We start from the raw sequence: 27,578 nt of genomic DNA on the forward strand, positions 1-27,578 counted from the left end.
CTACTCCAGAGTCTCTTGGCTTGTGGCCTCTCTAGCCAAGCCCTGTGCTGTGTCTATCCTGGGCACACAGAACCCATTTGAAGACCGTCTTAACCCTTCTCTAGTTCTGGGAGAGTTTCACAGTGAGCAAGCAGAGGGTTAAGCATGGTGCTCCTAAGCTGGTATGTGTGTTCACTGTTCATCATGGTTCTTTTAGATTGATTGCCAGGACTTTGTGGCTTGACTATAACATTTTGTGGGCCAATGTCTGTATATGCTCTATTTCTCTGATCAACTTGAAGACTTGGGTTTTTTATATTTTTCTCTCTCCCTCTTTTTTAAAAAAGATTTATTTATTTGAGAGAGAGAGAGAGAGAGAGAGAGTGTGTGTGTGTGTGTGTGTGTGTGTGTGAGCGAGTGAATGGGGGTAGGGGCAGGGCGAGAGGGCGAGAGAATCCTCAAGCAGACTCCCCACCGAGCGGGAAGCCTGACTCGATCCCAGAACCCTGAGATTATGACCTGAGCCAAAGTCAAAGGCTTAACCAATTGAGCCACCCAGGCACCAATATTTTCTCTTAATTGAAAAAATACATATAAACACATACTCATATAGAGATATACAGATACATTTGATTCTTGTTATTTGTGATGTTCTATAAAGTCACCATGAACACTGAATTAGCGAATCCTGAACCACTGCTCCCAGGGGAAACACAGGATTAGGTTCTTGCAAGACTCTACCAATTTACCAATACATAACCACCTTCTGTGCATGTTTTTGCTTAAAGACACCTTATTTAATATATACTGATGATTCATTACCATTGAACTCATGGCCAACAGCACTAGAACTCATGCCTGAATAAAGCTTCTTTAACATGTGTATTTTCTCCCTAAGGCACATCACAGCCTTCCTGCACTTAGGAGCACTAGGCAGCACTTCAGCACTCTGCTTGGAGGCTATTTTAAACGGCAAAATCACCAAGAAAAAGCACACATCAAAAAAAGGGGAAAACGTGGCACTAAGGAGACGACAAAAAGGACACTTGTTTATGGATGAGAGCTGAAACAAGAAGGTAGAGCACCGCCTTTTGCAACCTCAGCTGGGAATGTGCTCACCTGGAGACTCAAATTGTTCACCGCTCTGCACATCCACAAATGATCAAAAATTACCGAGTACTGATTTGGGGCTACAAATACATTTTAGTAAGTGAACTCGCAAATATGGAATCGTATATAATGAGGATTGACTATATACAGACCCACGGAGAGCTATTTCCTACAAGTTTGCCTCAAACTGAAGACAGGAGTTATGGGAGGCTCATTCTTGTCAGATACACAAGAAACCTCTTCTGGATTCTTTCTGCCTGTTGTAATCATTAATGAGGCCCACTACTCACCAAGTGTTGTGTGAACTGCGAAGTGCTCTACAGTATTGCTACTTGTCTCCTCAGCAGCGCGGAGTGTTTCAGGGAGAGAGCTGGACTCAACAGCTTCCCTTGGGAGGCCTCCTACGGTGGCATGTGACACCCGGGAGTTCAAGCCTCGGGTGACTACCAGAGGCTGCCCGAATGTCTGATTTGTGTGCGGGCCTTTGGTGTGTGCACACGCGAGCTGATATGGCCTTGAGGACACCACAGAACGTGTGGACACGTGGACACAAGCAGTGTCAGCAGGGAAGAGATGGAGGCTCTTCTCATCAATGCTCACGTTGAAGCTAAGACCTAGGAAAACAGCGCTGAGGGGAGGAGAAGGGGGCCGTGGAGCTGTGCTGGGGGAGCGCCGGCCGGGGATGAAGCAGCAGACAGCCCAGCTGCCTCAAGGTCAGACCCGCTCCCCCCACCTCGCTCCTCAGGGCGCCTGCTGCCTCACTGTGCACCCCTGCCCATCTGGCCAGCCGCCAGCATCTCTTGCCCTGGGGGCAGACAGAGCGGGTGGGGATTCTGATGTCCCAACTAGGCCCTGTGAGCTGAGCTCTTTCAGCTTCACCACCACCTTCCTGTGAAGGCTTCCCTACTCCACCCCCAAGTCAATCACCCCCTGTACACCTATGGGCTCCCCCAGCCTTTGGCACTGAGGGGACAGCGTATAGCACAGAAGTTCAGAGCACACACTGTGGAGCTAGACTGCCTCGGTTCAGATCCACCTACCAACTACATGACCTCTGCCAATCCTTTACCCTCTCTGTGTCTCTGCTGTCAAGTTGCAACTGCAATATTCCCTATCTCAGAGGATTTGTTACGATTAAATGACCTAATAGAAAAACACAAAGCACTTACAAGAGCACTGGATACATAAACGCTTCATTGTTGTCAACAGTTATTTCACTTCCTAATGTCCTTATTCTCCAACTAGACTGTCAGCTCCACGGGGAACAAAGCTTATTCTACACTCCGAATCCTCCCCAGAGCTGGGTCCACCGACTGGGCAGGGAGGTGGCAGGAAGAGCATGGATCTTGTAGTCAGACAGACTTGGGTTCATATCCTAGCTCTGGCCGTGAATTTCTGGGAAGTCATATGACCTCCTTTCTCTCTAGCCAGTTTCCTTCTCCATAAAACGAGAAGCAGGTCCTACATTTTAAAAGAAGTAACATAAAACTGCTTCCTCTTCCCTTCATCTCATACTGGCCAGCAGTGGCCCTGCTCAGGCTGAGCTCCGTCCCCTTAGCTCTCCCCGCAAACCTAGAAAAGCTTTGGGCTTCTTAAACCCTGGTGGCCTCATGCAAAATACAGAATGGAGGGAAGGCAAGTGGGAAAAGCTAATGTGTGACTGTCCTCAAACCCAGCTGAGCAAGCAGCTGCCTTTCTGCTCAGCAGAGGGGGGTCCTTCTCCACCACAGAGCCAAAGGTGGGAGGCGGGGGGAGCGCAGCCCAGCCAGCCGTGCCCAGTCTGAGAGCAGCTAGACACACTGGACTCGGCCTGTCTGCGGGCTGGGGCAGCCAGCGGGCGCTGCTTCCTCACAGTGGGACACGTCCTCCTGCTCCCAAGCACATTAATGTGCCACTAATGAAATTGTTCTGGCTTATTTACCAAATTAATACAAACGGCACAGGCTGTTAATTTGCATGTCTCCTAATTACTGAGGAAGAGCTCCCGTGCCCAGGCAACACACACACACCTCAGTGCCCACCCAGACGGGCTGTGGGTGGGTGAGGAAGGGGAGAAGGGAAAGGAGGAGAGGGGAGAACCCGAGCAGCCCCTAGCTCACTCTCCATGGCTGGGAACACAGGAGGGAGGGAAGGTGTGGTGGCCATGAATTTGTTTCACTGCCTGTAGTCCTTTCCTTAGTGGGCTGGACTGCCTTGGCCTCCAGAAATATACTCAGTCCCTGTCCTGCTCCCCTCCCCACATGCTCCTTCTTTCCCTTGTCTGGATTCTGTCCAGTTTCTTCACTTAGGAACTACTTCAATCAGGCAGGCAGTGGGGTCTGAGTCATTCTCCTCTCTAGGCAGCGTGGCACATTCTGGGCCTGGGCTAAGCGCAGGCACAGTGCCTGAGGCAGCACAGGAAATGATGGCGTGAGCCAGCCTCCTAGGTTGGAAGGCTGTGGAACGCTGAGGAGATGCTCCCTCCCTCAGGGGAGGTGGCTGCCTCAGGCAGGACAGGTGAAACCAGGCAGGCTGGAGCAAGCAGCATGGGCCAGCCCTGCCCTGGGGCACAGAGGAGGGGGTGGGGGTTATACAGGCCACCAGCTCCTGCGGCAGGCAGAGCTGAGAGCAGAACGCCCAGGGCTGCCTCTGGGGAGGTGACAGCAGGGGCCCTAATGACAGGCAGAAGCCTCTGTCCTTTCCACTTGCTGTCTGGCCACAGGCCTGCTTGAAACACCCCCAAAGCCATCAGCAACAAGCATGGGGCAGAAGCCTGGAATTGGGAACAAGACAGGAAAGCTTGGATGGGAAGAAGCCACCGAGGAGCAAAGAAAAAGCCAATAAAAAGCCGTGGACTGGAACTGTGCTCTGGGGGGGAAGAGGGGGTCACATCCCCTCCAGGCTCAGTTTCTTCATGTACAAATAAGAGCAGAACAGAGTTTTAAGGTTCTCTCAGCTCTGAAGTAGCTGAGGTTAGGCTCGGGGCCGGGCAGTGTGACTGGGGGCTGAGGAGAGAGGAGACAACGGGTTATGTGGGAGAAGGGCAAGTGGGGAAGCCCCATGAGAACCCATAAGCCCTGTAGGAAAACTTGCAGAGGGGGATAAAAGGCAGTCCAGCCTCCTCCTCACCCATGCCTCCCACCAGAGCTCTCTGCCAGAATGTGAGTGGTGATCCAGAGCAACCAGATTGCCCCAGAGACTCCTTGCCTGCTACAGGGAGGTAGCCACGTCGCTGTTGAGCTGGGTTTTCCACCAGCACTGATGCCGCACGAAGGCTGTAATGCGCTCCACAGCTAGAGCTGTGAACTTGAAGAGACACCTCACCTTAATATAGTAGCAGCTTAACACAGCCAACGTGTCCCCTCCACTCGCAGGCACGTGCACACACACCACCGTCTCTCAGAGACGGTGAACACTAACACAGTGCAATTAACAATGTAACGCTCTGGGAGCTGGAGAAGCAGTGCCCATGAAATGCCTCCTGGGTCTTGGTACCGGCAGCTGCCAGTGGGGAGTGGGCCGGCAGCGGGCGCGGATCTGCCCCGTGCTGGAGCAGGGGGGCCCCGGGCCCCACCAGCGCCTCTGCTCCTAACCCCTCAGCACCTCCAGATCAGATGGGTCCTTCAAGTCCAACCCACAGTGCCAACTGGTCTCCAGAAAACCTCTTCTCTGACCTCCGTGCGCTGGCCCAGGCCAAAGCCCTAGGAATGCCTGGAAGTCATGCCCAGGTTGGCACGGTGGCAAGAGGGGCCGAGAAGCTCCTGGAAAATGATGGAAGCCCTGAGCCCTGAACAAGATGGCTCAGCTAGAAGCTCAGAGTTTCTCTTTCTCTCTCTCCTCGAATACCTAAGGGATATGGGTTGGGATGACGGGGGGGGGGGGGGGGGGGGGAAGGGGGGGGAGGGTGCGGGGGAGGGGGAAAGGCAGCTCCTGGTCCCTGCCAGCCAAGGCGATCAGCCTCGTCTGAGTCTGCCGGGAAATGCAAACCTGCTGACTCCAGGCCTTTGCAAGCGGTAACACAGTTTATAAACTGACGCAATCTGTCCCTTTGGTGCAGACAATGAGGGAAGGAGATTGTTCATCTTCCCAAGAAAACCCAGGGCGAAAGGCTGGAGGGAGATTTAACTCCCTCTTTCCTGAGGTTCATGCAGGGAATGAAGCTGAGTCAGGAGGCCCTCATTCTGGCCCCCTATCCGGGGCACCACTGGTGGCACTTGTTCCCATAGGATGCCTGAGCCTGAGGTAAGCTTTGGAATTCTGTCGGAGGGTGGGGCACACCTGAATGGCCCAGCCCCCCCCTCCATGCTCCCTGGCTGGAGAAGAGCAGTGCCACCCCAAAAGAGCAGTGAAGGCTGCTTTCATCAGCGGCCTCCAGATAGTCTTCTTTATTACTACCATTACCATTACCATTCCAATTCCCTTTTCTGTCAGCGTCCCCCTCTTTGCCCAAGAATATCTTGCCCATCCTAGAAAACCGTGCCTTGATCTCAGAACCACCCACCTGGTTCTCCTTGCCCAGAGGATTCCCTTTTCCTTCCCCATCGGTTGTGGTGGCTCACCACTCTCGACAGTCCAATGTAACTACCACCTCAAAGTCACTCAGGACCTCTTGTCATTTTAACGATTTCTTCTTGCATTTCATTGTTTTTGACCTTTTGAATGATCTGACAGAGCTAAGAACCTCTCTTCCATCTTAAATTTTCTTTTTTTTTTTTTTTGGCCTCTGTGGTTCCCGACCATGGTTTCCTCTCCCTGTTCTTAGTTTCAACTGTGAATTCTCTCCCAACATCTCCTTAAACATGGATATTTGCCAGGGGGCCATTTTAAGCTGTACAGTCCCCGGTTTTCACTACTCTCAGAATTACAGGACACCACGACTTCTATTTTCAGTCCAGACCTCTCTTCAGAGTTTAACTCCACCTGACCAATTTCAAATATAATGCGTCCAATGGTGAATCTACTGTTTTCACTTTAAAACCTGTTCCTCCATCCACCTTTCTTATCCCAGTCAGTAGCAGGAGAAGCTTGGGAATCATCCTGCCTCCCTTACATTCACAATCAACCTCCAGGTCACACCAATCCTACCTCAGAAATGTCTCCTGAATTCTTCCCCTTTTCTCTATCCTTACTGCCACTACTTGAGTTCAGGTCCTACCTTTGGGTAGCAGTCCCCTTCACTGCTATCCCCACCACCAGCCTTGTGTCTCCCTAATGGCCCTCCCACAATGCTGTGGTGTGGCTTGTCACAGGCAGTGCGACAGGCTGGGGACAGGCTGTTAGGCTGGGGAGCCACTTACTAGCTGTGAGTGACTGATTTAACCTCTCTGGTTATACGTTTTTCCTATTGGTCAAATGGGCATAATAATGGTGCCTATTTCGAAGGTTTTTATTGAAGAATAAACTGATTCCAGTTAAACACTCAAGAGTTTAGTATATAGTAAATGCTCAGTAACTGTTGTTACTTAACAAAAAATCCAAACCTGATCACTCCGTTGCTGAAATCCTTTCCTTGTTTTCTGCTAAAGTTCAAATCTTCAGCACAGCAAGGTACAGCTTATGACTGGATTCTTACTGTCTCGCCTTCTACCATTTTGGCCCTCATTCTTTTGCTCTAGTCATGCCAGACCAACTCTAGCGCCACACTATGACACACCGTTCCAGGCCTCTGTGCACACGATTCCTTGCAGCGAGCACACTCCTATTACTGTACCTGTGAACTCCTACCCAACGCGTTAAGATTCTGCACAGATGGGATTTCACCCAAACCATTCCATTATTTACTTAGTAATGCCTTTCCCCACAGCACTTTGCTCATACCACTATTTATTATAGTATTATAATGGGCATTTATTAATGGCATCTTATTACTGGCACACGGTAAGCACTCAGTAAGCCCATGATGAAAGGTCAAAGGTCCTAGCTTCTCCAGATCACTGGCAGTCAACTTGGAGCAGGAAAGTTCCTGGGACAGAAAACTGTCTTTGGGGAAATCCAGTGGCACCCAACCGACTGGAGAAGGCCTGTCTTGAGAACCTCTCTAAGGTGACAGGGCGGTCCCACAGCTGCCCGTGTCGGAGCAGTTCTGCCTGTAGGAGCCCAGAGGGGCAGAAACCGGCTTTGGTCAGTGCAGCCAGCACTGATGACTCAGAGGCTCCCAGACGTCATGAGCAGAAGGGGCTGTTTCGCACTTGGCTTTGCCTGTACTGAATATAACTGGAGCGAGGATGGATTCCTCGATTTATCCAGGCATGAGCACAGGCAGCAGCTGTGTGTGCCTCCCTCTGGTCTCCTACACATCCACCACTCCTGGCTACCATCCCTCAGCAAAGAAGGGGTGAAGGGCAAAAGCAGGCATGAGACAGCCAGAGCAAGAGCTATGAGGACAGGACAGGACCCCGGGCCCTGTCTGGTAAGTCCTCCAAGCCAGGGGGCAGATGTCCTGGTTAGTCCTCGGTAGCCTGAAGGGACATCTGAGGGCAGGGCTGAGAAAGCCTCAAGCTACGAGTCCCTTGCCAGGGTGGGCAGGTCTCAGGCCCTTCTGCGAGACCAGGGAAATCTTCGAGGAAAGGCAGCTGCTGTTAGATTTAAGGGAATCTGGGGCTTGGATGGCTCAGAGTTCTCAGAACTGGGCTGTGGCCACGGGAGCCACTCAAAAGCTGTCAGGTTGTGGCAAAGGATGTCCTATGCTGGGGGAAAAAGGCGACACAGAGCTCCTTCTCTTTCACCATCACCCGGTCTCTTAGAAATAGGAACACAGACACCAATCCCTCTTGCAGGCCAGAAAAAGGCACCAGAGAGAAAAGGACTTGGAACAGCTACAGACCAGCCAATTTAGTTATTTTATTACACTGAGTTTAAGAAATGGCAACCAATTTCAACACAATACCCAGCCCTCCTGATTAACGTCAGACCAACTGCATGAAGGCAGCTGAAGGCACTGAGGAGATGGAGGAACTGTCAGATTCTGGGGACCCTCACTCCTTCTTCTTTCCCTCCCTCCTCATCCAGCTAAGAACGTAACATCTCCTCTGGGCTCCTCTTATTAAGCCCCCCTGCCCCTGTGTTTACCTGTATCCTTCCTGAAAATCCAGCTGTCTTCACTTGCCCACAGGAGGCCTGGCGTGGGCCCACTGTGCTCCGCAGGCCGTGCACTCCACCACCCAGGGCAGGCCGTGTGCTAGGGCTGCCGGCAGCCCTGCGATCCCTATCCCTGGACAGGCCACAGAGCAAGAGCCCCTGCTCCTCTCTCCCCACGCGGAGGGGCTGCTCTCTCTGGCCCAGGGGAGAGGAGATTCAGGCCTCTTCAGGGACTCTGTGTTTCAGACCTATTTGAACACAGTAAGGAAAACAAAACATCCTCTGAGATGATCTAGTCTTCATGCTCAGCAGTGCCAGTGGGCGAGGGCTGTTGCGTGTTCACTCTGCTGTCACATGGGCAGACTGGATCCTTGCTTGCTATGACCTGGAGGGCCTGTGATCTCTGTGGCCTGTCTGTAATACAACGAAAAGCCTACGGAAAAAAGCCACCCATTATATACAGCCCAGATTGGGAGCTGTGCAGCATGCCAGAGGCCAGATGGCCTGGTCAAGGAGCCTGGCCTCTGCCCTCTTCTGCGGGCTGAGGCTGGGTTTCCTCACTGCTCATTTTTTATTGCTAATGACAATTAAAATGTGGCACTGCTCATCCCGCCAGAGTGGAGCTCTCACACCCCATAAGCCCCCCCAAATCCTTTCCATGTCTGCAGCTGGCCCCAGCCATCTCTGTCCAGGGCAAGATTAGGAGCAATGGGCATGGGCCAGGGCGAACATTCTGCCTCCATTGCTTCTCCATGCTGGGACCAGATTCCCTCTTCTTCCCTGTCTTTACCTACTCCCCAGGGCACGGGCTCCTCATGCTATTCTGGGTCTTGTAGTTACCTCTGGAAAGTACTCAAAGCCACTGGAGTGAGAGCAAAGGTAAGAGAGGAAAAAATATCAGTGGTAGGAAAGGCCAATAGATAGGATGGGTCAGCAACTCAGTTTTTTTTTAAAGATTTTATTTATTTGAGAGAGAGAATGAGATAGAGCATGAAAGGGTCAGAGGGAGAAGCAGACTCCCCACCGAGCAGGGAGCCTGATGCGGGACTCGATCCCGGGACTCCAGGATCATGACCTGAGTCGAAGGCAGTCACCTAACCAACTGAGCCACCCAGGCGCCCAGCAACTCAGTTTTTGACACAACTCTCTGTCCATCCTCTTGACAGGAGCCAAGGTGCCATTAATCACAATTACTCCTCTCTCTCCCATTTCAACCGAATGTCCCAAATAAAATTCAGCTTAATGAGGCCCCAGGAGCTAGCGGGTGGTCCCTCAACCCTACTCTTTGCTCAGGCTGGTTTTGCCCTGTTCTCAGGCAGGGAGTAGCTATCCTGTGTTCCCCTGAACGGGGCCAGGGTGGCCTCATTTGCCTTGTTTCGCCTCCCAGTTTGGTTGTACGAAGCAGAATTCTGCTGACACCTGCTCTCTGCTCTACGTAAGGAGTGCTACCCCCAACGTAGGTGTGTTCTGAAATGGAGACAGGAGATGAAGATGCTCAGCATCTTGGGCTAAGATTTCTGGAAGTCACAATTAAGCTTTTAAGGACAACTCCTCTGATTTTGGAGGAAGCCTAGTGAGCCTGACCCTTGCCCAAGCCTCGCTGCTGGTTCAAGGCTCCTTGAAGAGAAGACAGCTCGGCTGCAGCCAGTGTCAGTGCGACTTCTCCCATAGAAACTTTCTGCCCGTGTGAGACTCCTACCCCGCCCTGATGCTCAGTGTAAGCATCATTTAAGCAATTTGATTTTTTAAAAAAGATTTACTTATTTGAGAGAGGGAGAGAGAGAGTGAGCGCACATGTGAGTGTGGTGGGGAGGGGCAGAGGGAGAGACAGAATCAGAAAATCTCGAGCAGGGGAGCCTGGGTGGCTCAGTTGGTTAAGCGACTGCCTTCGGCTCAGGTCATGATCCTGGAGTCCCGGGATCGAGTCCCGCATCGGGCTCCCTGCTCAGCAGGGAGTCTGCTTCTCCCTCTGACCTTCCTCCCTCTCATGCTCTCTGTCTCTCATTCTCTCTCTCTCAAATAAATAAATAAAATCTTTAAAAAAAAAAAAAAAAAAAAAAAAAAGAAAATCTCGAGCAGGCTTCCTGCTGAGCACGGACCCAGAAATCAGGCCCTGAGCCAAAATCAAGAGTCGGACGCTCAACCGACTGAGCCACCCAGGCGCCCCTGATTTCTGTTAATGCTAGTCGAAGATGCTCTCAATTGCTCACTGCTCCTGAGCTTTGGCCTGAAGCCAGCGGGCAGGAAAATGGACAGTGGGCAGGTCAGAAGCAGCAAAAAAAAAAAAAAAAAGGGAGTGGGGAGGCCAGCACCATCCTCTATCTTAGGCAGGTGCTCACAGGGATGCTGTAGGGAGGACAGAAAGAACAAGAAGTGCTGTGAGGAGAGAGTCTCAGCATCACGCACCTTTTCTAGGTATACTATACTCCCCTTCTCGCCAACCTCATTTCCTCTACCTCCCCTCCCCCCGCCCCCGTCCAGCTGATCTGCCTGCTGAGTGAGCTGTCGGACCCTGCGTCTCAGCTGTAAAAGGCAGATGCCCAGCAGCCCCTGTGCTGCCAAGGGAGGCGCAGAGGTGCAGAGCACGCTCAGGGAGATGTCTGGTCATTTACCAGTAAGGGAATGCTAAGGCACCCCCCTCCCCCCCACTTCAGGAAGTTTCTGCCCAGGAGTGCTGAGAGAAGTGTGTGAAGCCAACTTCCCTACACCACTTCTGGCTTCCGGGAAGCCTTCCTAGATTCACTCTTCCTGACAACTCCATCTTTAGTGCTCATGTTATGTCCTGAATCAACTAGACTGCTCTTGTTAAACCATTAGCTTTTACATTACGCCTTCCAAATGAGGCTGTTGCCAGTTTCTTTTGAACCCACCCCTAGTCCCCACATTGTGGATTCTAGGCAGTGCTGGAATGGAAGGTGCTTATTGGAGGGGGCTCCTGGGCACCTGGGAGAGACTGTGCTTGGCAGGGCTCTCTTGTTTCTGGGCAATACCTTCTACATGGCTATATTCCTGGTTGTTGTCCAGAGTTTTCTTAACAAAAGCGGCTTCCAAGGCCAGGCAAGCAGCAGAAAATGCAGGTTAATAATAGAGTACAATGTACCCTGAAAGGGGAGATCATTGTGATTTGGCCTTGCATCTCTGGAAAGATACAGCAGGGCTGGAGAAGGACCAGGGATGCCCAGTTGAGCTGATTAAAGAGATGAGAACATCCAGAAATGATTAGGATTCTTCAAAATGGAAAGACAAACGCTGAAGGAACTGAAATGTATAAAAATCATTAAGGACATATAAAGAGACCTATAACTTATTGTAATCAACCAACCAAGAAATAGCTATTTGGCATCTACTAAATAGAAAAGCAATGCATTAGGCATTGCAATAGATGCAAATGGGAAAAAACAAAAAAACCCAAAAAACTTCTCTCTTCAAAGAGCTTAAGATTAAGTTGAGGAGACACGACAAAGCCACATCATGTCGACTAGTGACAAAATGCCATGTAAAAGCACATGACCACAGAGTGTAGTACAGATAGCAGGTACTGGAGGGGTTCAGGGGAGAGTGCCAACCCTGAAGGCTAGAGAGTTCAGGGGTTCAGGGAAGGGCCGGCTGGGACATCACCAGTGGGGCTGAGCAAACATGCTCTAGCATATGGAATGATTTGGGTCATGCTTTGGAAAGAACGCGTGATTGGTAGGGTCAAAGCAGGCATGAGGTAGAATTTCAGGACAAAAAGGGAGGCCGAGGTGAGTGGAGGTGCAGATACTGAAGGAGATGGGGGGTGACAGAGAGAGCAGAGGCCTGGAAGAGGTGCAAGTTGCTCAGAAGAAAAGCTCAAGAGGGTGACCCTGAGAAACAGGGTGATGGGACAGGTCAGAGCACAGACCCACCTTTCCTCCCTCCTTTCTTTCTTTCTCTGAGAGAGAGACAGAGAAAGGGTGAGTGGGGGGGGGGCGGCAGGGAGAGGCAGAGGGAGAAGGAAAGACTCTCAGGCAGACTCTGCACTGAGCGTGGAGCCCACTGCAGGGCTTGATCACAGGACTTCGAGACCATGACCCAAGCCGAAATGAAGAGTCAGATACTCAACTGACTGAGCCACCCAGGCGCCCCAGCCCCTTCTTAATATAGATCTGGGACGGATGGCTCAGGGGGTGGGTTCTGTACATTCTTAGGAAGGCAGGAAGGATGGGAACCTAAACAAGATGCACAGAAGTCCTGTTACAGTGACAGTGGTTGGGAGGCAGGAATGAGAAGAAACAGAAAAGCGTAGCATAGCTTGTTAATGGATCGTGCTGACTGGAGTGAGAACGCAGAGGGGAGGAGATGAGGGAATCAAAAGAGGAGAAAAGCCTTTACCAGGCTTGGTCTGTTAGCAAGAGTTTCACTCATTCCCTGCATAACAGATAGGTCAGGCGCTTTGTGCCTGGTCCTACCTTCCATCTGCCTGTCTTAATTCCGACATTTCCTCCTGATCTGGGGCGTCTCATCCACCGGCAGAACTGCATGATGGTTACCAGGGAGAACTCTGGAACCAGACTATCTGGATTTAAATTTGGCCTCACTGTTTAGTAACCTGGGTGAGTTATTTTTAAGTCTGTGCTTCAGTTTCAAACTTTAACATGGGAGCAATAAAACTGAATACCTCCCTCCTAAGGAAAATGTGAGGTTTAAATGAGTTGTTATACACAAAACTCTCGGAATGTCTGGCACATGATAAGCACTCAATATAATGCTGGCTCTTCTTACTGGGTTAAGTGTTGATGGTGAGAACAGAAAACATATAGGGAGTGCACCTAGGTCACACAGTGACCAAACTCTGGTTCTCCCAGGGAAAAATCATAGGCCTTTGGCCAATATTCAGTGGGCCAAGCCAAGGCCTGTGTGACTTCTAGAACCACCCCGGGTGCTTTCCTTTGAGAGGGAAGCATCTGAATGGAGGTGCTGAGCCCTAGCCTGAGCTCTGGGAACTGCCCTATTCAGCTGAACAACAGAGCTTTCATACCAAGAGGGAAATGTGGATTTGCTTCTCTCGTCTCATGTCCTACCACTTCTTATCCCTCTTACACCAACTACGGGGACTCACGGATTCAGGCCGACTGAGCTAGGTGTTCCCTAAACAGGTACTGAAATACCATGTCACACAGACTCCCAATTTCCATTCTTTCCTGCTTACTAACAGGTATCCTTTTAGCCCAGGTGTCGCTGTGGCCAGGTAAAAAGACTGTCCCTCTCACTGGTCACACCACTGAGCTCTAGCTGAAATTTTTGATGGGACTTCTGAGAGCATTTGCCACCAGGGGGTTTTTCCTTTTCTTTTGGCATCCTGACTGGAAGGCGGATGCGAATGCGTGGAGCTCCAAGGGCACCCTGGACCTTGAGAATGGAATCCATGTGTGCTAAGAGCTAAGCAGAAGGATGAAGGGACTTATATCTCTGTTGACACTGGGAGTCACTGTACCAGATCAGGACTGTCTATCTCTGGACTTTTTTCATGAGAAAAAAGTAAACTTTATTTTTTACTTTTTAAAGAATATTTATTTGACAGAGAGAGAGAGAGCACAAGCAAGGGGAGTGGCAGGCAGAGGGAGAGGGAGAAGCAGGCTCCCTGCTGAGCAGGGGGTCTGACACAGGGCTCGACCCCAGGACCCGAGGATCATGACCTGAGCCGAAGGCAGATGCTTAACCAACTGAGCCACCCAGGCGTCCCCAGAAAGAAGTAAACTTGAATCTTGTTTAAGCAATTGCTGTTTCTGAACTACATCAGCAATTGAAGGTAATTCCTAACCGATGCATTAGTATCTGTCTCTGGAAAGCATGTCCTTCTACCCTTGGTTTGGCTGATGCCTACTCATCCTTAAAAACTTGGCCCAAGCAGTACTGCCTCCGGGAAGCCTTCTTTCCCGACCTCTTAGTTGTGCTCCAAGGGAAACCCGTGAGTATCATCCTGAGGTCTGGTTCTTGATGAGCTCCAGCCCGCCAGCCAACTCCTTGATGGCAGAAAACATTGCCACAGAGTACTTGACTTTGGTGGTCCCAACTCCTAGCATGGCACCTGACACAGGGTGGAAGGTCAATATGTGCTTATTAAGTGAGCTGAATGAAAAGAAAACCCACATGCCAATCACTGGCACTTATCCATTGATTTGTTTTTGCTTTTAAGCATGTCTGATCCAAAAAACATGAAAGGAAGACCATCTCAGAGAAACAAGGCCTTTCTTTTATCACTGGTCCAACACAGTCCCTGGCACACAGCCCCTGGGGCAGAGGTCTGCTCTGGGACCCACCGTGTTATGGCTATACCCTTCTAGCTCCTGCCCTGAACACAACCTGTTAGAGAGCCAGGCTGGGCATGGGATGGACAATGAACACTCCGGGCAAGAAGGTTCTGCAGTTCCCACTTCCACATCGGAAGGGAAGACCGGTAGCTCCTCACTATATGGAAGGGGGAAGGGAATTAACATTTATTGAGTACCTGCTGTGTACCACACAATGAATTAGGTTCTCCGCCATTCATGTTGCCTTAGCTGATCCTCATAGCCTTTTGTGAAGTGGTTATTTTTAGTCTCAGTTTACTGATAAAGAAATGGAGGCTCAGAGAGGCTGAAGAACTCATCCAAGGTCATATGGTAAGTAGAGGAGCCAGAATTTGAACACAGTCCTGCCTAATGTGGAGCCTGGCTCTTGTCACTACCCAGTGGGCAGAATGATTCACTGATGTCCAGGAGAATCACACTCCTAGGTGCCTTAAGAGTTTTCTGAAGCTCTGACCCATGGAGTTGGAGGCCATTAGGGGCTGCAGTGGGGGATGAAAGCATGCCGAGAAAGGCCAGGAAGTGGACCTGGGGAGAGTCATCGGTCTTCCTGCTGGTCCTGGCCGCTCTACTCTTGGGCCAAAAGGTGGTATGTGTCAGTATAAAGGAAGAAAGTCATTAAGAAAGCTGTGATTCCCCTCTGCACAGATTTGCCTGAGCTCGTTTCCCCAATGATACCACGCTGAGTACTCCAGTTAGCAGTGTTCTGGGCTCATTACCCTCTGGGACTCGTTGTAGCTACTCTCCACTGGTTGCTCAGCATGAGCCCGGCCCTGGGAACTCATCATCACCTCCCTGACTGCCTGGGAGAGCCAGGGCTGCAATTCCTCCTCTCGGGCCCACATCGGGAGGTGGTCAGGCTGGGGCATCCCCTCGTCATGAGGTCAGCAGGCTGCAGTACAAATGCCACAGCAGACCCTCACAGAGGGGCTCCTTTAGGCCCCTGTGGTGGGAACATCCCCACACTGAGATGATGAGGACAAGGGACACTGTGGTCCAATGGACATGCCTGGGGGAGGAGTACAGGCAGCAGGGAAGGTGAAGATGAAGGATGAGCCAAACCTGGCACACTTGCCTGCTTCTCAGCCCCAACTGGATCTGCTTCTAATCCTTTGACCAAAACAAAATCTTCCTGGCTGCCGCACTGAAAACTAAGTTTATAATGGAAAAGCCCAGAGAATTTATTGCTGTGGAGATGAGGAAATTTAAAACTCATAACCACCCTGCAGGCCAACAGATCAGGCAGATATCCATCCTATTAGGACTACTTGACACTGCAGATATCCGTCATATTCAACTAAATGGTTAAGAAAGCCTTCCCCCACATCACAGAGATGCTGGATGGTTTTCTGCTCACCTTTCTGGGGACATTCATCAGCCCATTTTGTTTCTTCTGTTGAAAGCGGCCTCAGAATTACAAACTGCTGCATGGCAGCAGAAGTTTTAAATTAAGCATTCATGGGCGTAGGTGAGCTTGGGAAATGATGGTGGGTCGGGAGGAAGGCAGACAAGATTTAATGCCTCATGTGTGGGGGGAAAAGCTGAGGCTCATCAACAAGTCTGGATCAAGCTGGGGATGGAGGAGCCAGGGAGATAGGGAGAAGAAAGGGCCAGGGAGGAGGAATTTAAAAGCTCTCTGGTCAAAGGGCCAGACACGCCGGGTGACAAAATGAAAATTATTGGAGACTTTGAACCACTGCTAATGCCAACCTCCGTGCAAGGCATAAATATCTGCTGTGCAGTGTGTGTGGCGAGGTGGGGGCCTTGGGAGGGCGGTCGGCCAGGGGCTTGTGCCTCCCCCCACCTCCCGTGGGGCATTTATGCAGCTAGCTCTGTGTTCCTAGGCACTTACCCCAGGTACAGGACAGCAGAGATGGGGCTATGAAGGCTTGTCTTGGGGTCACCTGAGGGCAGAACTCTTTCCTGCCTAGCCTGGTTTGCCTTCAGTGGAAGTCCCCATTGTACTGCCCTGCGAGGGCTGTGGAGAAGGCCCCGAGGCCGGGGGTCTATGGAGTGCAGAACAACAAGCTGCTTTCGCTCCTCCGACGGACCACCGCGTGGGGTCACTCACTCAGCCCTGGAAAGGAGGCCTAGGGGACTGCAGATGACTTACGGCGGTTTTAATGGCGATCACTGGCGCAGGGAAGAGGGGCAGCAGCAGGCCCAGCTCTCTGGGGGGTCGCCCTCTGCATCAGTCATTCCCATTACCTTGGTTTACTTTATTGCAGAGCAGTTCCTGTGCGTGGGTAATAGAGCTGTGTGCCACGGGCCTGGGGTGGGGGACAGCGACACTTGCTCAAGCAGGGCAGCGTGGGGCAAGGGGGCCCAAGCAGGGGGCTGATTCCCTCAGGCCCCGATCCCCGGGGGAGCAATGTCAGAGAATCCTTGTGGTGTTTGAAAGGCCCTCTGAGGACCAGCAGCAGCAGCAGCAAGGGGCCACCCTGCAACTCTGGCTTCTCCCTAGTCTCCCATTCATCCAGGATCCCCATCCTCTGCTTGCTGATTTTACAACCCCCCACCCCGCAAAAACCCCTCATTTTTCTCAGCTGCTATGTTCCACCCTCCTGCTCCTGGGCTGACCAAATCTTTCCCTCACCATCCAGACATCCCACTTCTATCTTTTGAACAATTTTCTGTTCCAGTCTTCTAGCTAGTGGGAAAAAAATATTACCTTCCAAAGTCCTGCGACATTTTTCTTTGACACCTGTGACCCCTGACAGGAGGGCAGGCTAAGGGGAGAGAATTACCTGGCACGGCCACTGCCAGAGGTGGGAAACAGGAGAGTTCTTCACTTGAGAGCCAGCAGCCTTGGGCAATGGAAGTGCTGGAGTGGCTGAGAGAGAGGGTCTTCGGTAAGGTTCAGGTATGGGCTTGTACGGGATAAAAGAGGCTTTAGGGAGAGGAAAGAGAAGCAGCTCGCTGGCTTACCGCCAAGACACAGGGTGACAGAGATTCTCGAAGCCCCAAATGGTTTACAAACACAGAACCTTTGCTAACATTTGTCCTTGTCAATTTGAAAGCCTTAAAACCTCATAATTGCCGCTCTAATGAGACCTTCTAAAGAGACCCTTCTCTACCAATTGTCTACAACACACCATGCAATCTGGTCATGCCCTACTCAAAATACATCTGCAAAATTTTAAAAATCAAATCCATTTTATTTATGCTCTATTTTATACCAATCAATTCGAGATAACGACATATATGTATGAGACCTGGAGTGTCTATAACAGTAGCCATTAGCTCTAAACTGCAAGTTCCTAAAGGGTAGGGGCTGGGATTGGTATCTGTGCATCATTTTCTTGACCGTGATTCTTCTGCCCCAGGAGGCCCATCAGTGTGACACTGGAATCCCACGGGGAATGATTTTCAGGGCACAAAATAGGGTGAGATGTAAGACTGGCATTCTAGACACAGCCCATCGGGCCAGGCTTTGGACAAGGAGATGGATTTCGTCTGATTTCCCTTGACGGACGAGCTGTGTTCAGCAAACAGCCTGGCATGCGGCTGTCACTCTAATGCCGAACTCTGACAGGCATCGATCAGGCTGCAGAGTGAGCATGCAGATACACACGCAGGCCTCGTCAGCATCCCCAGCTTGGGAGACAGTTCTGTCTGGGGCCAAGATGGCCATCCCCTCCTTGCTAGACGCTGCCGCGAAGGAGGCTGCACAGACGGGGAATAGGAGGCCAGATGGAGCCTCCTCAACATGCCCATTCCTGGGTGGGAAGACAAGCTGTGGAGTCAGAAAGGGGAGGAGGGCCAGACCCAGCCCTGACAGACAGGCTGCCAGGAAGGGAGCTTGTTTGGGGTATGGAGACTAGCAAAGAGGGGCACTAGGCAAAGGTTGGCATGAATGGCCTGTCATCTGTGAGTCCGGGCAGAAGGGGCACTGGCCGTTCTCGCCTTGCCCCGCCCCCACCAAGCAGCTCTCCTGTGCCCAATGCTGCCCTCGCAAAGCCCGAGGGAATTCCAGAACGCCCCATCCGAACCAAAGGTCATCATGGTCTCCTTCCCCAATGCGGATGGATATCCTCCTCACACCTCTGGGAGATGACCAGATGTTTTTTATTTTTTTTATTAAAAGATTTTATTTATTTATTTGACAGAGAGAGACTCAGCAAGAGAGGGAACACAAGCAGGGGGAGTGGGAGAAGGAGAAGCAGGCTTCCTGCGGAGCAGGGAGCCCGATGCGGGGCTCGATCCCAGGATTCTGGAATCATGACCTGAGCCAAAGGCAGACACTTAACGACTGAGCCACCCAGGTGCCCCAGATGACCAGCTTCTATCAAAATATTCCATACCAGGGAGGGTTCTACTTTAAGAAGAGTCCATTCTGCTTTAGAAAAGTCCTCTTTCAAGTTGAAACCCCCTACCTGTACTTCCTCCTGCTGGTGTAAGTTTTGTAGTATGGAGCAATTTGGAATTTGATCCCTTTTTCTTATTTACCTGGGAAATACAGTTCTCTGAACCCAAATACCTCTTAGCTCCAAGGACTGCTTTGAGAATTACGAGAAAAGACTCATTTATGAGTGACTAGCAGAGTGCTTAGCAATAGCAAGCCCACAAAAAATGTCTGTTCCCTGCCTCCCTCTGTGAAACGACCATTCGTATTACTGTTTATTCTGTCCTCTCTTTCCATCTTCCATTACTCCTTGAACCTAGATCCCATATACTGTACCATCCAGTCCTTTCCCAGGAATGCTCTCTATTAAGAACTCTCTAAACATGCAAAGCTCAGAGCTGAACACAATGTCCTAGATGATGCTTAAGCAAAGCAGAATAATTGCTTCCTTCGATCTATACTATCTCTGTATTAATGCAATTTTTATCAGTCACTTCACACTGTTGTTAGTGTACACTTTGTAGTAAACAAAACCCCCTGGGGGGGGGGGCGCCTGGGTGGCTCAGTTGTTAAGCGTCTGCCTTCGGCTCGGGTCATGATCCCGGCGTCCTGGGATCGAGCCCTGCATCGGGCTCCCTGCTCAGCAGGAAGCCTGCTTCTCCCTCTCCCACTCCCCTTGCTTGTGTTCCTGCTCTCGCTCTTTCTCGGTCAAATAAATAAATAAAATCTAAAAACAAAACAAAAAAAACCCTGGGGTAATTTTCAAATGAACTGCCATCAAGCTAGGTCACCTTCATCTTGTAATTGTGTAACTGATTTTTTGAACTTAAACACAGGACTTGGCATTTGTCACAACTGGGAAATTACATTTCACGTTCTAAGTTGCAGCCCATCTCTCTCCATACTTGTTAAGAAATTCTGAACCTTGATTTTCTGTTCTAACAGAACACAGTCTTGTTCATTTCAAATGTGATAAGCATGCTTTCTGGGCCTCTGCCCAAGTAGAAAGGGCAGAGAGACCCAGAGGCAGAAACTTAAGCTTGTCCTGTGGCTCTAAGATGCCAGTGTGTAAGGATTTGGTGAGTGCTTTCGAGAAGGAAAGCCCTTCTGTGGGAAGCTCTTGAGGCAGGGTAGAAGCCTATGGGAAACTCTTGAGGCAGGGTAGAACCACAGAAGGATGGGGTCTGCATTCTACCCTCTGGATACCCAGACCCTTTCTCCTTCATATTTACTGGACTCAAGGCTTCCAGAAAAGTAAGGCTACTGCCATTTGCATGAACTCACAGATGGATATGGGGGTAAGAGTCTATGTTAAAAATGGAGACCAGGCAGAAAAGAGCTTAGAAATATCTAGGAAATGACGTTCTTCCTCTGCCCAGGAGGGCTGACTTGGCTCTGTCCTCTCCCAGAGCCCCTCATCTCGGAAGCTCTGCCTATCTTCCTGGAACAATGGTTCTCTAAAGTAATTATAGAAACTCCCCGGGGAAGGCTGGCTGGGTCACAGGTAGATGGCTGTGGGAATGCAGAGAAGGATCTTGGCAGCAGCACGGAAAGTGGATTTGCGGGAGACGTGATAAATGGAAGAGGGATTTGGGCCCAAAGACCAGGGGAAGAAAATGGTGTGAGGGAGGACCAAAAAAAAAAAAAAAAAAAAAAAAACCCAGCTAGGAACCTGGGGCCAAAGTGAGCTTTCTTCATAGACTGCTCTGATGGCAAAGCCCCTGGACATCCCAAGGGCATGTGGGACTTGCTAGGGGTCCAACTCCCCAGATTTTACATAGTAGTAAGGTCTTCTGTGTGGATGGTTCGACACCAGTGATCTCCCTGATACGGCACAGTAACTGAATTGCTCAAGTCAGTGAAGGCAAAACTTACAGAAGCTTTCTTTCCTTGGTGTGAGAGCGTAGGCTCTAAGGGTGGGTTGTCTGGGGAAGGGGGCCAGCAGGGGAATGATCAGGTGTGGAGACTCTTCAGGACCTGCTGGGTCACACTGACTTAATCTGTCTATAAATGACATAAAAATGGAGGTAAGATCACCAGAAAACAGTGGTTTTTGCAGAAACTCTTTATCCCCATAGGGGTATCCAAACAAGAATTTTCCACATGCCAAAAAGAAAAAGGAGAGAAAGAAGAGGGTGAACTGGGTAAACATCTCCTTCTGTTAACTCCTCTTACACGCACGCACGCATGCACCAGCTCCTGGCTCAGCCTCTTCGTGAAAAGCTGATGGGACACATCATATGGACCTGAGGCGATCCTCCTTGGGCAGAGTGTGTCCCTGAGCTTAGTTCTTGCTACAGAATGCAGTGCTCTCTGGGAAACCTTTCCTGTTCACATCCCCACCACAGACCCGCTGCCCCCCGAACTCACCATTCTCTCCCTTCCTACACCTCGGGCTCTCTGGGGACTTTCCTCCCATAATTGCACTTACTAATAATAGCCCCATTTCACAAGGAGGAAACTGAAGGTTAAAGAGGTTCAGGGCCTTAGGTCTAAGGCCACACAGACAGTGAGTGGCAGCGCCGGAACCGAAAAGCGGGTCCAGTTCCTAAGTCCCCAGTGCTAAGCATCATGCCATCCTACCGCACGGACATGTCATTACACTCCAAGCTCCTCAAGTCTTCTGATCTCATCCGTAAGTGGAGAGGTGGTGGGTGGTTAGAACCACAGTGGGCCCAGGAGGACAGAGAAGGCAGAGGGGAAGTGCTGGGCCCTGTGTCAGGGTGGCACAAGAAAGCTGTCCTCCTCGGGAGGCCCTGGAAGAACGGAACAGGGGCAGCTCGGGAAAATGAGTGAGGGCTGGGGGACAAAAGCAGGGGGCAGCCAGGCCTTGTTCTTTTACCCAGAGTGGAAAGAGGACACTTTCTGGGGGTCACGACAGAACAACAGATCAATCACCGAGCCCTCCAATGTACTTTATGTAAAAGACCTGGATGGAAAGGGAAGAATGATCAATTCTAGGGGTTGAAATGATGCTGGATTTGCTCCTCTTGTGGTAGCAAAAAAAAGACTGGAGAGGGAGCAGATGCTTAAAGGTGAAGGTTCAGACCCCATATCTACTCCCTGGAATGACTATAGGGCCAAGATCTCTGAGGTTGCTTCTAGGCTCCGAAAGGCTCTGCAATCCTGCTCAGCTTCCCCAAATGGGTTTCTCTGGGAGACCAAAAGACAGACACCCATGCAAACAGCTGGAAGGAGGTTCTGCAAACCAGAGAAAGGATTCCCCATGAAGGGCAAGTGCGCAGCCCTCAGCCAGTGGGGGTGGAGGCGGCTCACGGCGGAGTGATGAATAATTTAGGTGGAGAACGGAAGATCGCTTCCAGCAGCAGCGACCGTACACATACACTCCACATCGCCTGAGAACCTGACACTGCCCCTTCTCCTAATAGCTTTCTGCTCTCTTGCCCCCCAAACAAAAATCAGTCCTGGCAGCTCTCCCCTGAAGCCATGCAGGGGGCCAGGCCACCCCTTGAAGCAGTTTTCAGCGGCAACACCTTCCCTCTCTCCTTCCCCTCTGTTCCTTCCCGAGGCTGTTAACAAACAAAACACACTGCATGTTTCCCCAGTTCATCCCACTCTTTCCAATCAGCGCTAATTGAACCACTTAGCTCAAAGACAATAACATTTGTGTTTCAAACCATTAAGAAAAGCGTCGCAGTTGAGGCGTTATGCATGAGGCCCGCTCGGGGGATAGCAGAACACACTCACATTCGAACATGCCCACGAGACACACTCAACATGTAAACGTGCACACGACTAACAGCTCCAGGAGTAATCCTGCAGAAGTATAGTCAGCGAGTGTCAGCCTGTCTTTTTCAACAGGGTTTCCTAAATTAAAAAAAAAAAAAAGAAAGAAAAAATCACTGCCAGCTCTAACTCAGGGCCTGGAAATTACAGCTGTGCGCTCATCCCTCCCCAACCAAGGGCTTCTACCTCTTGTGTTCTCTGAGGTCCAGAAAAGAACAGGAAAGAAGAGAAATGTAGACCTCAGAACCCACCACACTTGGCAGCTAGAACCTTTATGGGAGGAGGCAGGAGAGCAGAGAAGAAGTGCTCCCTCCTGCACCCTTCTGGGCCTTCCTTCTTGTCTCCCCGTCACAGGGAAGCCGGTAAGCACCAGCATTACATAAAGGAGAGGTCCACGGGGCACAAAGGTTTGACCTTACCACCACCAACACCCTCTCTGGCAGCTTCAGCAGAAGCCCTAGTAGGCCCCGGAAACGAGAGGAGAGGGCTCCGGAGTGCTGCTCTGTCCTCAGGAGCTTGGTGGAGAAAGTGAGGACAGAGGGGTGACACAGTGACAAGGGAAGAGAGGGGAAGAGGAGCTGAGGGAGGGGAGGAAGGTGGGTCCGTGACCCCAGACCAACTTTAACCCTGGGCTGAAGGGCCCGAGAGACTTCAGATAATGAGTGGAAAGCACCCCTGGATCCCAATCTTGGCTCTGCCACTACTTTCTGCTAGGGTGACTTTCAGGTAAGCCACTTAACTTCTCTGAGTTTGTGTTTCCTCCAGGGAAGAGATTAGATGTGAGCTTCCTTCTAGCTCTCAAACAGATCCCAACCCTTGGCTCTGTACCTTCAAGCTGCAGGCTCAGTTCCATCCCCTCTCCGGCACAGGCCTCGCCTGCCTGGACCAGGGCCTAAAACTCTGGGGCAGCAGTCTGATTTGGGGGGCCTTTGCTCATCTAGTTTGCCTCTCTTTGAGCTTCGGGGCTGTACCAAGAGAGGAGGTGCTTCTTCTGCCATGGGGTTCCAAGACCAATGCTTTCTCCCTTAAAGTCCCATTGTGTAACAGGAAGCCTAATCACTTCACTGAAAGTTGCTGGATTACAGTCGGAACACTTTCAGGGATCACAGAGGAGCGATGCTGTTAGCAGGGGAAAAGGCAAATGCTAGTCAGACCTTTGAAAAGGGGAAAAAAGATCAGAGCAAAGAAAAGGAAAAATGGTGAATTCACAAACTACAGGTAAGAAAGCTTAAAGTCTGTCCTGGACCAAATCCCAGAACCAGTTGTTGAGATGTGGTTTGCGAGCTCTTAGAAAGCATTTATCTTTAAGAGATGACACAGGTTCAGAAACATGAGTGAGACTAACCCTATTTCCTTTGTTGGTGGGGGTCACTGGGCCATACGATGAGAGGTCTACCATAAACCTGCTTTCCCCATGGAAATGAATGAATGGCTTTGTTTTTTTGGGGGGGTGACGGGGCATAAAACAATAACCACACTTATCCCCCTCTCAGTTATTTTTCAATTCTTCTGATGAAGTTAAGGAGAAAGGTCTTGGTTTGGTGCTAATCTGCTTTTAACAAAAAGAGGGCACCCCTCAGGCTCAGAGCCTTGCAGGCAAACAGGCTTTAGCCAGAAGTCAGTACCACTGTTCTGTGTTCTCTGTATTTATGTTCAAGGTTTCCTCTCATCTATAGCAAGTGATACATTTCCAATTAAAGAAGATTCCTTTAAAATTACTAATTTCAGAAAGAACATAGAGATTTTAAGTATTAGGGAAATAATAGTGTGGCGGTGCTTGGATTTGGCCACAGCACACAGGTCCTCTAAAAATACCTGGAGTTTGGGAGATTCTGCTGCCAACTGAATACAGGCCAGCAAGACCAGGACAGGAGCTGTTCAGGGGGATACTAGGGGCTGCCCGCTGGTTGCCCACTCAATGGCCATTTCCCCTTCTCCCTGCTGATCGATCATTTTTCCCTTATGACATCTGTATGTGACTCAGGAAAATAATGAGTCTAAGTTATTTTTTTTGTGTGCCATGGACATCTCTGGCAGTGAGGGAGGGAAACCAATGGACCCCTTCATAGAATAATATTTTTGAATATACAAGTTAAAATGTACAGGATTGCAAAGGAAGCCAGTTATGCCAAAAGTTATTAAAATATTTTTTAGAAGCCACCAAAATCAGGATATAGTAAATATATGTGCTTCTTTATTAACACACTAAATAACAAGATCAAACAGAAGGTCTAAGAATTGTAATTTCAAGGCAGTGATAGGAGTAAACAGTACTGTGGAATTCCTGCTACTATTATAATATGATAGGAAAATATTTCTGATTTCTTTCAGTGAAAAAGTCATAGATATAACTAGTTTTACTGATTTGTTGCTTACATTCCCATTCAAAAGAAATGCTACATTTGAGTTAGCATTTAATAATAAAGATGTAATTTTTTTCCCCATCCCAATTCATGGACCTTATGAATGCCTAGTCTCAGCCAATCATTTGGGTGGAGGAGGAGAGAACACCCTTTGCTGGTCCCAACATAATGGTTTAGAAGTGTCATCCAAATCTGGATAATAAGATATAAGAAGTCGTGTGAAAGGCATGTGGGGAAGGATATTTTTGCTTTTAAAAAGAGAAGGCATAAAATAAGGAACTGTGTTTTGCCTGCCTTTGGAGATTGGTGTGTGAGCATGCAATGCCTGGAGCTATGGCAACCACTCTGTAGCCAAGAAAGACATTCATGGTCATGCTGAGAGAATGGCATAACAGAAAAGATGGAAAGAATCAAGGTGTCCGTTCGGATCTGGGGCCACATCTCAGTTAAACCAACTCACCCTGGAGCTCCCCTACTTTGGGACTTTTTACATAAGATCATAAAATTTCCTGCTTGGATGTTCTATTACTTGCAGCATAAACCATCTATAGCCTAAACACCATGAGCCTTTCCCATGGTTGCAGGTCTTTTTACAACCTCCACAACACAACTAAGTAGCTGGATCCCCTAGTATTTTTCTGAGGCATAGGGATTGCTCTCTATCCTAAGCCCATCTCGGTCTTTTGTCAGCCTCTCGGGCTCCTCAGTGTAGAACAGGAGAGCTGTCTAATGGGAACTGACAAGATGGAGGCCACAGGGACTGCTGATGACAGGAGGGAGAGCTCTTAGTAAAGGATGCCACCCAGAGCATCAGCTTAGAGCTTTACTCTGGGTGCAACGACCTGGGTGGACAGAAAGAAGAGTCAGGGTTCATGAAGTCCGTCTAGGAAAAAGGACACAGGTGGTCCAGCATAGCTGTGAAGGGACAGTCAGAAAGTCTAGGTTTCCAGGTTCTTAAATGGTTCTGATCCAAATATCAGGGCGTATACCACTCCAGTTCCTTTTTTTTTTTTTTTTTAAGATTTTATTTATTTATTTGAGAGAGAGAGAAACCACATGAGAGGGGGGAGGGTCAGAGGGCGAAGCAGACTCCCTGCCGAGCAGGGAGCCCGATGCGGGACTCGATCTAGGGACTCCAGGATCATGACCTGAGCCGAAGGCAGTCGCTTAACCAACTGAGCCACCCAGGCGCCCACCACTCCAGTTCTTTACAAGAGATTCTTTCTCTTTGCCCCACCCCCAGCAGCCCCTATCTCCTTCTAGTTTCCATTTTATCATTGCACCATTTCCTCAATTCATAGCCATAAATCTGATAGAAAGCTTGGAGAAGGCATGAGACGGACTCCATAATCTCTGCTAATCCTGTAATCAGGAGCTAAACCCAGGACACAAGTGGATTTGCAAAATAAGGATTTCGGAAACTCAAATGGCATTAGCAGGCCACAGAGACAAATGTACACAATGACTGAATGAGACCCATCAATCCAGCAACAGGCACATTCCTTCTCCTCCACATGAACCACATGTAACAAGAAAGGACTGAATGGGAAAAGGCTGAGGAGGAGAGTAAAGTCATCCCTTCTTGAGGGTTCTCTTAAACTTAAGTTTCGGGAATAGGAGTGAGAGGAGGAATAAAAGGTGGGGGAAGGGAGAGAAAGGGAAGACAAGCCTCTCTTTTTATTCTAAATGCTTTTATTATCTTCTTTTGGGCAAAAACAATGAGTGACTTCAGCAAGGTGAGAGCAAGGAAGGAAGAATTTTTAAAAAGAAGCATGTTGCCGGCGCCTGGGTGGCTCAGTCGGTTAAGCGGCTGCCTTCGGCTCAGGTCATGATCCCAGGGTCCTGGGATCGAGCCCCGCGTTGGGCTCCCTGCTCGGCGGGAAGCCTGCTTCTCCCTTTCCCACTCCCCCTGCTTGTGTTCCCTCTCTAGCTGTCTCTCTCTCTCTCTGTCAAATAAATAAAATCTTAAAAAAAGAAGCATGTTGCCTACACACGGGGCCTATGCAGAAAATTCCTTGGTCACCAGCTTTCATGTCACTGGTTTCAGAATTTCTGCTCACCCGACCTGCTCGGGGGATGGGGGTGAAGACAAAAGGTCTCTCTGAGAGAGGCAGGGCTGTGTTTGTCCACAAAGCCCATTTCTTCAGAAGCCTCCCTGTCCCTTTGTGGATTCTGTGCTACACATCAGAGTGAGCAGAGAAGTGACTAACACAGAAACCATGGGGGCCACCCACTGGCTCAAGTGTGGCAGCGGACATGGGAGCTGGGTCTGGGAGAAATGTTCCTTCAGCTGAATGGAAGATTTCCCCTGGGTTTTCTTCTCCCCTGAGTATCCAGATATGATGGTACTGAGTCTGCGGGTGAGTCCCTGACTGGGGCAATGTCTGCTCCTTTTGGGGACCAAATAATGTTCCTCGGGAGAGACTAAGTACAGGCCAGTGCAGGACACCCTACTCTGCTAGCTTCTCAGCCCCCCACACGGCCTCTCTCAGGCCCACAGCCCTCCCTAGAGGTTTCTAACAACAACAAAGTATTTGTCTGGTTACCCTCTCCTACTCAATGGACACTCTTTACAAAGTGTTGCAGTGCTTAATACATTATTTAGGATAGACTAAAACTTGGGCAGTGGTATTTTTTGATCATATTTTTGTCCGAAGAGCTGGACATCAG

General features: G+C 50.0%; 1 protein-coding gene and 1 long non-coding RNA gene across 3 annotated transcripts in view; both read right to left on the bottom strand.

Annotated features, from left to right (window-relative positions):
• SND1 (staphylococcal nuclease and tudor domain containing 1) overlaps positions 1-27,578 on the bottom strand; it is a 407,418-nt gene that overhangs the window by 18,161 nt on the left and 361,679 nt on the right. The gene's annotated exons all lie outside the window — the stretch shown is intronic.
• On the bottom strand, positions 13,676-17,193 carry LOC135362077 (uncharacterized). The gene is made up of 2 exons (XR_010406400.1): positions 16,567-17,193; positions 13,676-14,194 (listed from the first exon to the last, which is right to left on the bottom strand). It is a non-coding gene; the product is annotated as an uncharacterized LOC135362077 (long non-coding RNA).

Source organism: Mirounga angustirostris, unplaced genomic scaffold (genome assembly GCF_029215605.1).
Source record: "Mirounga angustirostris isolate CCGP_5_RB_7025 unplaced genomic scaffold, mMirAng1.0.hap1 SCAF_12, whole genome shotgun sequence".
In the NCBI taxonomy this organism is placed as follows: Eukaryota; Metazoa; Chordata; class Mammalia; order Carnivora; family Phocidae; genus Mirounga; species Mirounga angustirostris.